The sequence below is a fragment of the Neodiprion pinetum genome, chromosome 3 (genome assembly GCF_021155775.2).
Source record: "Neodiprion pinetum isolate iyNeoPine1 chromosome 3, iyNeoPine1.2, whole genome shotgun sequence".
NCBI classification, from domain to species: domain Eukaryota; kingdom Metazoa; phylum Arthropoda; class Insecta; order Hymenoptera; family Diprionidae; genus Neodiprion; species Neodiprion pinetum.
In genome coordinates this window covers 16,586,997-16,595,853 of record NC_060234.1, presented here as the reverse complement: position 1 = coordinate 16,595,853, position 8,857 = coordinate 16,586,997, and the positions used below count along the sequence as shown (strand labels likewise).

General features: G+C 44.4%; 1 long non-coding RNA gene across 1 annotated transcript; it reads right to left on the bottom strand.

Moving 5' to 3' along the window:
- Positions 1-6,864: 6,864 nt before the first annotated feature.
- LOC138190555 (uncharacterized) lies at positions 6,865-8,063 on the bottom strand. Its single transcript, XR_011176594.1, has 2 exons — positions 6,965-8,063; positions 6,865-6,912 (listed from the first exon to the last, which is right to left on the bottom strand). It is a non-coding gene; the product is annotated as an uncharacterized lncRNA (long non-coding RNA).
- Positions 8,064-8,857: the final 794 nt, after the last annotated feature.

Sequence of the window (8,857 nt, the reverse complement as noted above, 5' to 3'; positions counted from 1 at the left end):
TTCACCAGAGGTCTTCACGATGAGCTAGAATTGAGAGTAGTCAGTCATAAACCAACCACACTCAGAGGCGCGATAGAAATTGCTTTCGGTGAAGGGCGTAAATTGATGACGCGACGACCTGCAAGTGCTAGTCAGCCCTGTTCAGCCAATCTTCCTCTCTTGTGGACGTCAGCAGCCTTTTCTCTTCCATCTACATCTCCACTACCGACATCGGCTCTACCCTCAGGGTTACCACCACCCACTCTTGTCCTGCCATCTCCGTTTTGCAATCCACTGCAATCCAATTACTTCACTCACCCCCGTCACACGCACTGGCTTCATACGCCCGAGTAACAACCGAAAACCGAAGTAGTGACCAGCCTCACATAGTCTGCAATTTTTATAGCAATTTAAGTCACTCGGTCGCGAAATGCCGCCACATTCCCAAAGAATTTTGCACAAAAGGTGAACCAACCGGTCATTCTCACAGAGATTGCCGATTTACCGTGTAACGTGGCGTTTCAGAGTCGCCCGTCACAAGGGCACACAACCGTTATTATTTTTAGTTTACGCGTCCTCAGCAGGGTACTCCAACCGAACTCGATACAAAATAGGCAATAACTACTTTTAACTAATTCTTTTTTGTAAATTCTTTATTTCGCGCTTCGGCGCAAGTTAATAAGGTACTTGGACGACAACGATCCCGACCAACAAGGGACCACTATCTACCGTTTGCAGCTCTCGACGACTTCGCCTACTGACGGTCTCATCAGACTACACTGGCTACCCTGGTGCACCTTTATATACACCTGGGGTAGCATCCACCCGAACCTTCCGTATCGCCTCGACTGCCGGTGAACAGGGAGATAAAAATCCTCCCGGCGGCCGAGGGCACCGTTTCTCGAAGAGGAACCAGCCGCCAGCTCTATCGGATGCCGTAAGGATGGCGTGAAGGGCAGACCGTAGCCTGCCATCCTCCGACTTACTGGCCTGGTGCCGGACCGACCCCAAACCACTACGTCCAGGTTGATGAAGCCATCGTTCTGAGGATCGACGCTGCCTTCCTATCGGCAAGGACTAATTGTGTGGGTCGTAGTCCACGGTTTGGCCAACCGTCTGACTGCACGACCTCAGGTACAGGCAGCTAGCTACTGCCTGTACAAAAGCCGGTGGAGGTGAACAATGAGGCGTCACTCTCCACCCGGTAACTTTGACCGAGAGGCACCCTGTGTATGCCTCTGTCAAAGAAGTCCCCGATGATAGGCAGCCTGGACTGTAACCGAAGCAGCTACAAAATCGTACGAGTTGGTGTCAACGACGAAATCGCGAGCAGCACATTACGCCACATCTAGCGGTAATTTTGGAAAACGGATGACCACGCAGTAACCAATATTCGCCACAGGGGGATGGCCTATTTGCGGTGGGGGTCAACCCACCAATCAAAGAAGAAGAATCACCTCACGACAACCGCGAGATCGGCGAGCTGAACTACGACCTGCTATTCTACGCTTGACCTGCTGAGAGACAGCTTTGTTTTCCGCATCCTTCCGATTATTCTCCCGATTTAAGCTACCGATACCTTTCCTTCTACCGCTATCGTTCTATCGTTTATTCTACCGAAAACTTTATCCTATAAACTCTTTTCATTCTTTTTCCCTTCCTTCTCAGTTTTGCTAGTATGACGTATAGTTTATATTAGAGTCAGTTTGTGTGCCTGAAGTCAACCGCCAAGGTGAGGCTTCTGCCTTTGAATAGTATCGTTACGAAGTTGCTCATAATTTCTATTCTTTCTTATGGTATTTATCGACTTTGTGTGAATCATGGTCCACGGCTTAAAGTTGCAGTAAGCCGCCGTGTGGCTGCATGATTTCGGTCATTAATATTATATTTACTGTTTCTTGGTTGCATCTTGTGATGCCAGTTTTGTGTGAATCATGGTCCACGGCCTAAAGTTGCAGTAAGCCGCCGTGTGACTGCATGATTTCAGTAATTTATTATCTTCGTATCTGAGCGACCTCGTAACTGCCGAATAATTATTTCTCTTGTATTTATGATTTTTCTGATCATTTGCGAATCTCTACTAGCCTGCTTCTGCACTTTCTATCGTATTTTGAGCCCTATTAGCTTTATATTTCATTTCATACTCTTTTGTAATAGTAGTGTGCTTTATATTTTATTTCTGTTATTGCTTATTATATTTTTATTTATTTTTGTGCCTATTGTATCATATATCGAGTTCCTTGGGGTACAAGCGAGCGTAGAATCAGCCCCTAGATATTACCGCACTCTTTCTTTATTGCTATTGGCAATTTTATACTATTTTTGCCTGTTATTTATTTCTCTGTATTTTGTTAAATTAAGTTCTGTGAATTATTCTTTTGTATTGCGGTGTATTTTAGTGTATTTCTCTATTTTGTGAACTCTCCGAAATTCTCACTCTCTCATAATTTTGTATTTCGTATTCTCTCAAGAGTTATGTTTAGGAATTCATTATTCAATTCCTCAAGTACGTAATAATTATAAATTATCGAATCTATCGTTCATGAATAATTCTACCAAAGGCTATCTAGTCGATCGTTTGCCGACTTGGTAAATTGTTACTGAATGTCAATCTCTCATACTGGTTATAATTTATGGTAAATTTGTCGTATCATCTACCGAACTATCGTTACGTTGTTTTCTACCGATCGCAGTAAAGTTCTCTCGTTCTAATTGACAGAATAATAATTTTCGTAGCGTCATTTGCAACTTGAGTAAGATCAGGTCGCCCAGTGACGTAGAGTTTTAAGTCAACTCTTGCATTATATCGCATCTTCCGACCTACGTCCATTTTTCTCTGTTAACTACCGTCTCTCGTTGAAAACTACCGTTTACTGCTATTCTACCGAAATTTTTGTGAACAACGATTATTTATTTTATTAACTACCGCTGTCGATACCATCTTATTTGCCTGTCTCAATCATGTGACCTTCTCGACAATATATGATCGATTGACCTGTTCATTTTCCTTTTGCCTGGAGTTTATTCTTTATTTTGTTATTTTCTTTAATTCTGGAATTACTGTTAGCTGCCTTGAATTCCGCCACTCTACCGGGATGTACGCGATCGTACCTGTGCCTAGCCAGCCATACAACGGGTTCTCTATTTATCTCTTTTGTACGGTTTTGTGTTAATTTTATTGATTTGCATTATTGTTTGAAAATCGACGCTAACGCGTCTGGCGCCCAACGTAATTATTTTGTTATAGTTTGATATTGCGGATAAGTAGAGAATCGCGCCAAAGTGTCAACGGTAAGTCCTCATCCGAGGGTAACAGAATTTAGCGTCACAAATTGGCGCCCAACGTGGGGCCACAAAAGGCCAGCTACAGAAAAATTTCAGTTAATAATTCAATTTAAAACTTGAGAGAGAATAAGAGAGAGAGAGAGAGAGAGAAAGAGAGAAATTATTATTAACAAAAGAAACGTCTTCCCGCTTTTATTCAGTCAGTTACTAACATAAAGATTCAAGGAGATCTTGAAAAACAGTTGATATTGAGTGACCAATCGACCCAAAATATTTAAATATTTAGCGGACTGAACATCCCGGATTACAGATATTATTCCGACGACGGTATAATCCCTCGCGAGTCTTACTTCTAGCCGACGCATTGTTCGCGGAGAGCAGCGCGCGGCCCAAACCAATTTTTTTATCGCCCGCTATAGTTGTTGACAACTCACGAGTGAGACCGTATTTCTTGCTCGTGACCGCGTATTGACACTCAGGATCAGCCGTGTTCGTTACAAGCAGTATTTTAAATCGTTAATAATAATACATGCCTTCGTTGCCGTCTGTAAAAGACGCGTGGATATATTTATTAACTGCAGCGGAAATACGTCACGAGCTAAGACAGCGTGCATTATCAGCAGAAGGAACTTTACCGACTTTACGAGATCGTTTAATCCGATTTTACCGAATTTCTCGCGGAGAAATGACTGATCCCGCTACTCCCGATAAAACGATGCTTGATGCCGAAGCCGGCACATCGTCTTTACAAATACCGACGGACGAAAGACAAAGCCCACAATCGACGCGTGAAATCAGAATAAGCACAGAAAATAATATGTCGCTAAATAATACTTCTCCCGGTAATATGCATGATTCATCGTCAAACCAAAACAGCGCTCCGGCTATCGATGTCAGAGGTTCCTTGGAACACCGAACGCAAAATATAGACACTGCGCGAGAATACCTTCCGATACCGCCTAGCTTTACACCGCGTCGCGAAACTCCCCCGTTCCATCATAACACGCCGCGACAACCTTTCGACTCATTCCCGACAGCTCAACCGCCGCGTTTTAATAATAACACCCCAAATACGCTCGCCGCATACGAGGCTATGCGAAAATGAAATCTAAAATTTGCAGGAACGCGTAATGAAGATTCCGAAGCTTTCCTAACGCGAATAGAGGAGGGTAAAACCTTGTTCAATTTACGCGATAATGACATCCTTAACAGTCTCCCGTTTTTCCTCTCTGGAGTAGCTTTATACTGGTTCCGAAGCAAACGACCTCAATGGCACGGTTTCTCCGATTTCGAACGCGCTTGGCGTTATAGGTTCGGTGATCCGAATTTACAGTTTACATTGCGTGAAGAGATCCGTAACCGTACGCAAGGCGAAAACGAGCCAGTCGTCGATTACCTCACATATATGCGTGCGTATTTTAATCGATTAAATCCCAGATTCTCCCACGACGAGGAGATGGATTATGCCTATCGAAACCTGCTGAATCACGTGCCGGACGCACTCTCCCGAATCCCGAATCCTGATGTCGCTTTAAATTCATTTTCTACCGCCGATGAAGCTACCGCCACTATCGTACCAGATCAACTAACCCGGTACGACCGCCGGAAACGCGACGTCAAAAACACTCCCGGAAAGTTCCCGGATTGGAAAGTAGAAACTGGTCACCTATACGTTCGACGCACAGACCCTTTAATCGGCACGTTAGTACAAGACTTAAACGCCTGGAAATTAGTCATACCCGAAGAGCAACGCGAAACCGTTTTACAAGAAGCTCACGATGACCCTCAGTCCGTTCATCCGGGAATAGAGAAAACCTACCGCCGTTTAGCTACCCGTTATTATTGGTCCGGAATGTACCATAATACTACTGATTCTACCGTTTCTACCGCCTCTATCGATTCTACCACCTCTACCGATTTTTCTTATCTACCGTATCTACCGCTCGTTAACATTTCCTACCGTTTTTTTTTCTATCGTCTATCTACCGTTTGCTAACTTCTCTACCGTTTTCAGCTACCGTCAACCTACCGTAAAGATCTAACTTCGTTTCCGCAACGCTAAGCTATCGGAAAACTTAACTCTACCTTCGCCGTTCGAGTCATTGTCTAAATTTCACCTTATTTCTACCGTCTGATTTATCCTCAAATGCGTAATTTCATTTCTACTGTTTTAAGCTACCGTCAAAACTTTACTTCAGTTCCGAGCTGTCGTGAAAATTTAACGTCCTTCCTACCGATTTAAGCTACCGTGAAAAAACTCCGATTCTGACTTATTTCGTCGACGTTACCTGTCTCGTAATCACTCTAAACAACCCTCTATATTAACTGATTTCTCGCAAAAACCGTCACTGACTGAGGTAAGGGCAAAAACTCCTGAACCAAAAGCAAAAACCAACAATCACCGCTCGAATGTACAAGCCAAAATTACCTGACTCGCCTTCTGTGTGATCTTTTACCATACTTTTCTCATTTTATTAACTAACGCACACTATCATACGTCAGAAACTACCAAAGCATACGCGTTTTCCGTTTCTACCGTCTCTTACGTAATTTCCGTTAATTTGTGACGGATTTTGAGTCCGCACGAATAATATGGGTGGGGAAGACAATTAGAGACGGGGCGGATATGATCGGTAAAACTTAGTGTGTGTATTTTTTTTTTTCTTTTGCACCAGGGCTCGACTTAAATTAAGATTTACAAAAGGGTTGTAGACGTAAGCGGTGGCTGATCACGCCTCAGCCCTTAGCGTTGCTTAATACTAACTTACAGATACGCGCGCAGGGGGGGGGGGAAGGAGAGTGGGAGGTGACGGGGAATGTGGGGTCGGAAGGGTTGATATGGCGAGGGGAGGGTGGTGTAGAGTGACGGGGAGTGTGTGGTAGACAGGGTTGGTATTGCGAGGGGAGGAGCAGATCGGCGATAGAAGGCAGGCTAACCTGGTTACGTCGACGTGTGTGTGTGGAGGTCTTGAGGTGCGGTGGAGGGTAGCTGGGTGTTCGGTGTGTGTGTGTGTGTGTCGGTGACTCTCTCTCTTTCGCTCGTAGCCTAGGCTGTTTTTGGTCTCGATTCTGTCACGGCCGTGATCGTACTGAATCTGGCGCTCGGCTCTGCCGAGCGTCGGGGGGGCTTCGGTGATGTTCGGGTCTTTCCCGACGGGACAGGGCTCACCCGTTCGGCTCTTCCCCGCGGGTTTGGGGTTTGTTGTGACTTGCACTCTAGGTGCAACGTCACAACTCCCCCCTCCCCACGCGGGGCGAGGCCTATAGGGTGAGCCGGTTTCGGTGACGGATTTTGTGGTCCTTTCGTCTGTGTATTCTCCTTTTGTTATTTTTGTTGTTTCTGTGTTGTCTGCTCCGATCTGTCGGGGTTAAGGGATGGAGGTTGGGTTGTATTTGCGGGGTGTGTGTTTGGTGTGGGTTGTGGGTCGTCTTATATCTACTTATTCTACTGAGTCTCGTGTGTCTTAATCAGAATCATGTTTTTTTTTTTTTTTTTTTTTTTTTTTTTTTTTCTTATATAAACTTATTCTATTCTTATATTATTTTGTACTTGAATTTTTGGTTTTGCCATTGGTCATTGCCTTGGTCCGGAGGGTGTACTTGTGTGTGTGGTCATCGTTGTGTGTGTTTGTGAGTGTCTCTGTGTGGCTGTGGGTGCAGTGGTTGTTAAGTGTGTTGTCGTCGTGGTGGTCTGTATTACCTTTCTGTATGTGGGGGGTGTCGGTAGTAGGGTTCGTCGGGTCTCCGTCTGGTGTGTGCCGTCGCGTCCGTATTTGTGTGGGTGTGGGGCCTGTCCTGGTGTTTGTAATAGTGGTGTTTTTTTTGTTTGTGTCGTCGTTGTCGTCGGTCTCGTCAGTCGCAGGGTCATCAGGGCCGGTATTTTTGTTTGCTGATTTTCCATGTTGTGTTTCTGTGGAGTGAATACACACGTTAGTTTATTTTTGGGGTGTGTTGTTTGATTATGTATATAATTTTAGGTCTTCTATATGACATTTTCCTATATTTCTACCGCTCTCTGTTGTTAATTCGTATATTGTGGGTGAGACTTTTCTAGTGATTATGTATGGGCCTATGAATTTTTTATTTAACTTAGCTGTCGTTCGTTCTGGTCCGGATGAGAGTGTGTGGTTCTTTTTTAGTACTCTGTCTCCTTCCTTGAATTGAATGTCTCGTCTTCGTAGGTTGTAGTAGTGCGCTTGTTTTTCGTTTGCTTCTATCAAGTGCCTCTGTACTTCGTCTCTAAGTATTTGTAGTCGTCTCAAGTGGTCTGTCCATCTGTCTGTGTCTTGTAATTCTACTTCGTCGTGGTTCTCTAACTGATTTCTTAGACATTGTGTGGGATTTAATTCCCTTCCTAGGTTTAAAAAGGCTGGTGTGTGTTTAGTTGATGTGTGTGTACATGTATTGATTGCAAATTGTAAGTCTTGTAAGTGTATGTCCCATTCTGTGTGGTCGTTGTTTACGTAGGCTTGGATCATTGTTTTAGCGGTTCTGTTGACTCGCTCTACGGGGTTGGCTTGTGCGTGGTATGGGGGGATTGTTGCGTGTCTTATGTTGAATTTTTGTGTCAGTTCGCGTATGAGTTTGTTTATGTATGGTGTGCCGTTGTCTGTCAGTAGTATGCGTGGTGTACCCCATCGTGATATTACGTGTGAGTGGAATGTCTGTTCTACTGTTTTGGCGTTTGCTTTGCGTGTCGGTATGATTTCCACCCATTTAGTGTATAGGTCTTCGAACACTATGATGTATTGGTTTCCTTTTTTTGATCGTGGGAGTGGGCCCATGATGTCGGAGGCTACTACTGTCCACGGTTCTTCGATAATTCTCCTGCCCATTAGTCCTGCCGGTCGCGCTTGTATTGTTTTTGTTCTTTGGCATGTGTCACATTTTTTTATGTAGTTTACTGTGTCTCTGTACATCCCTGGCCAATAATATTTTTTTGCCACTCGTTAGTATGTTTTTTCGATCCCTAAGTGTCCTGCTTGTGTTACGTCGTGGTTTTCGTGTAGTATGTGTGTTATTTTGTCTTTGGGTATGACTAGTTTCCATGGGTTTGTGTCTGGTAGGAGGTTTGAGTGTAGGGGGTTCGGGCGGTGGAAGTATAGTTGATTGTTTCTGATTCGCCACGACTCGTTTTTCTCTGGGCGTGTTTGTACTTGTGTTTTTTTGTATGTGTACCACTTGTCTGTCGTGTCTTCTATTGTGTCTATGTGTTCTTCGTCTTCGTGTCGTCTTGAAAGTGCGTCTGGCACGTCGTGCATTGTACCTTTTCTGTGTGTAATGTCAAAGTCGTATTCTAATAGTTCTAGTGCCCATCGTGCAAGTCGGCCTGTGGGGTTTTTTAATTGTCTGAGCCACTTCAGTGCGTGGTGATCTGTAATGACTTTGAAGTGGTAACCTTCCACGTAGGGTCTGAATTTTTTGATGGACCAGAGTACCGCCAAACACTCTCTCTCAGTTGTTGAGTATTTACGTTCTGCCTCGCTTAGCGCACGGCTAGCGTAGGCTATGACATGCTCTTCGTCATCGAGAGATTGTGTTAGTACGGCACCTATCCCTGTTCCGCTAGCGTCTGTTTGTAGTGTGAATGTTT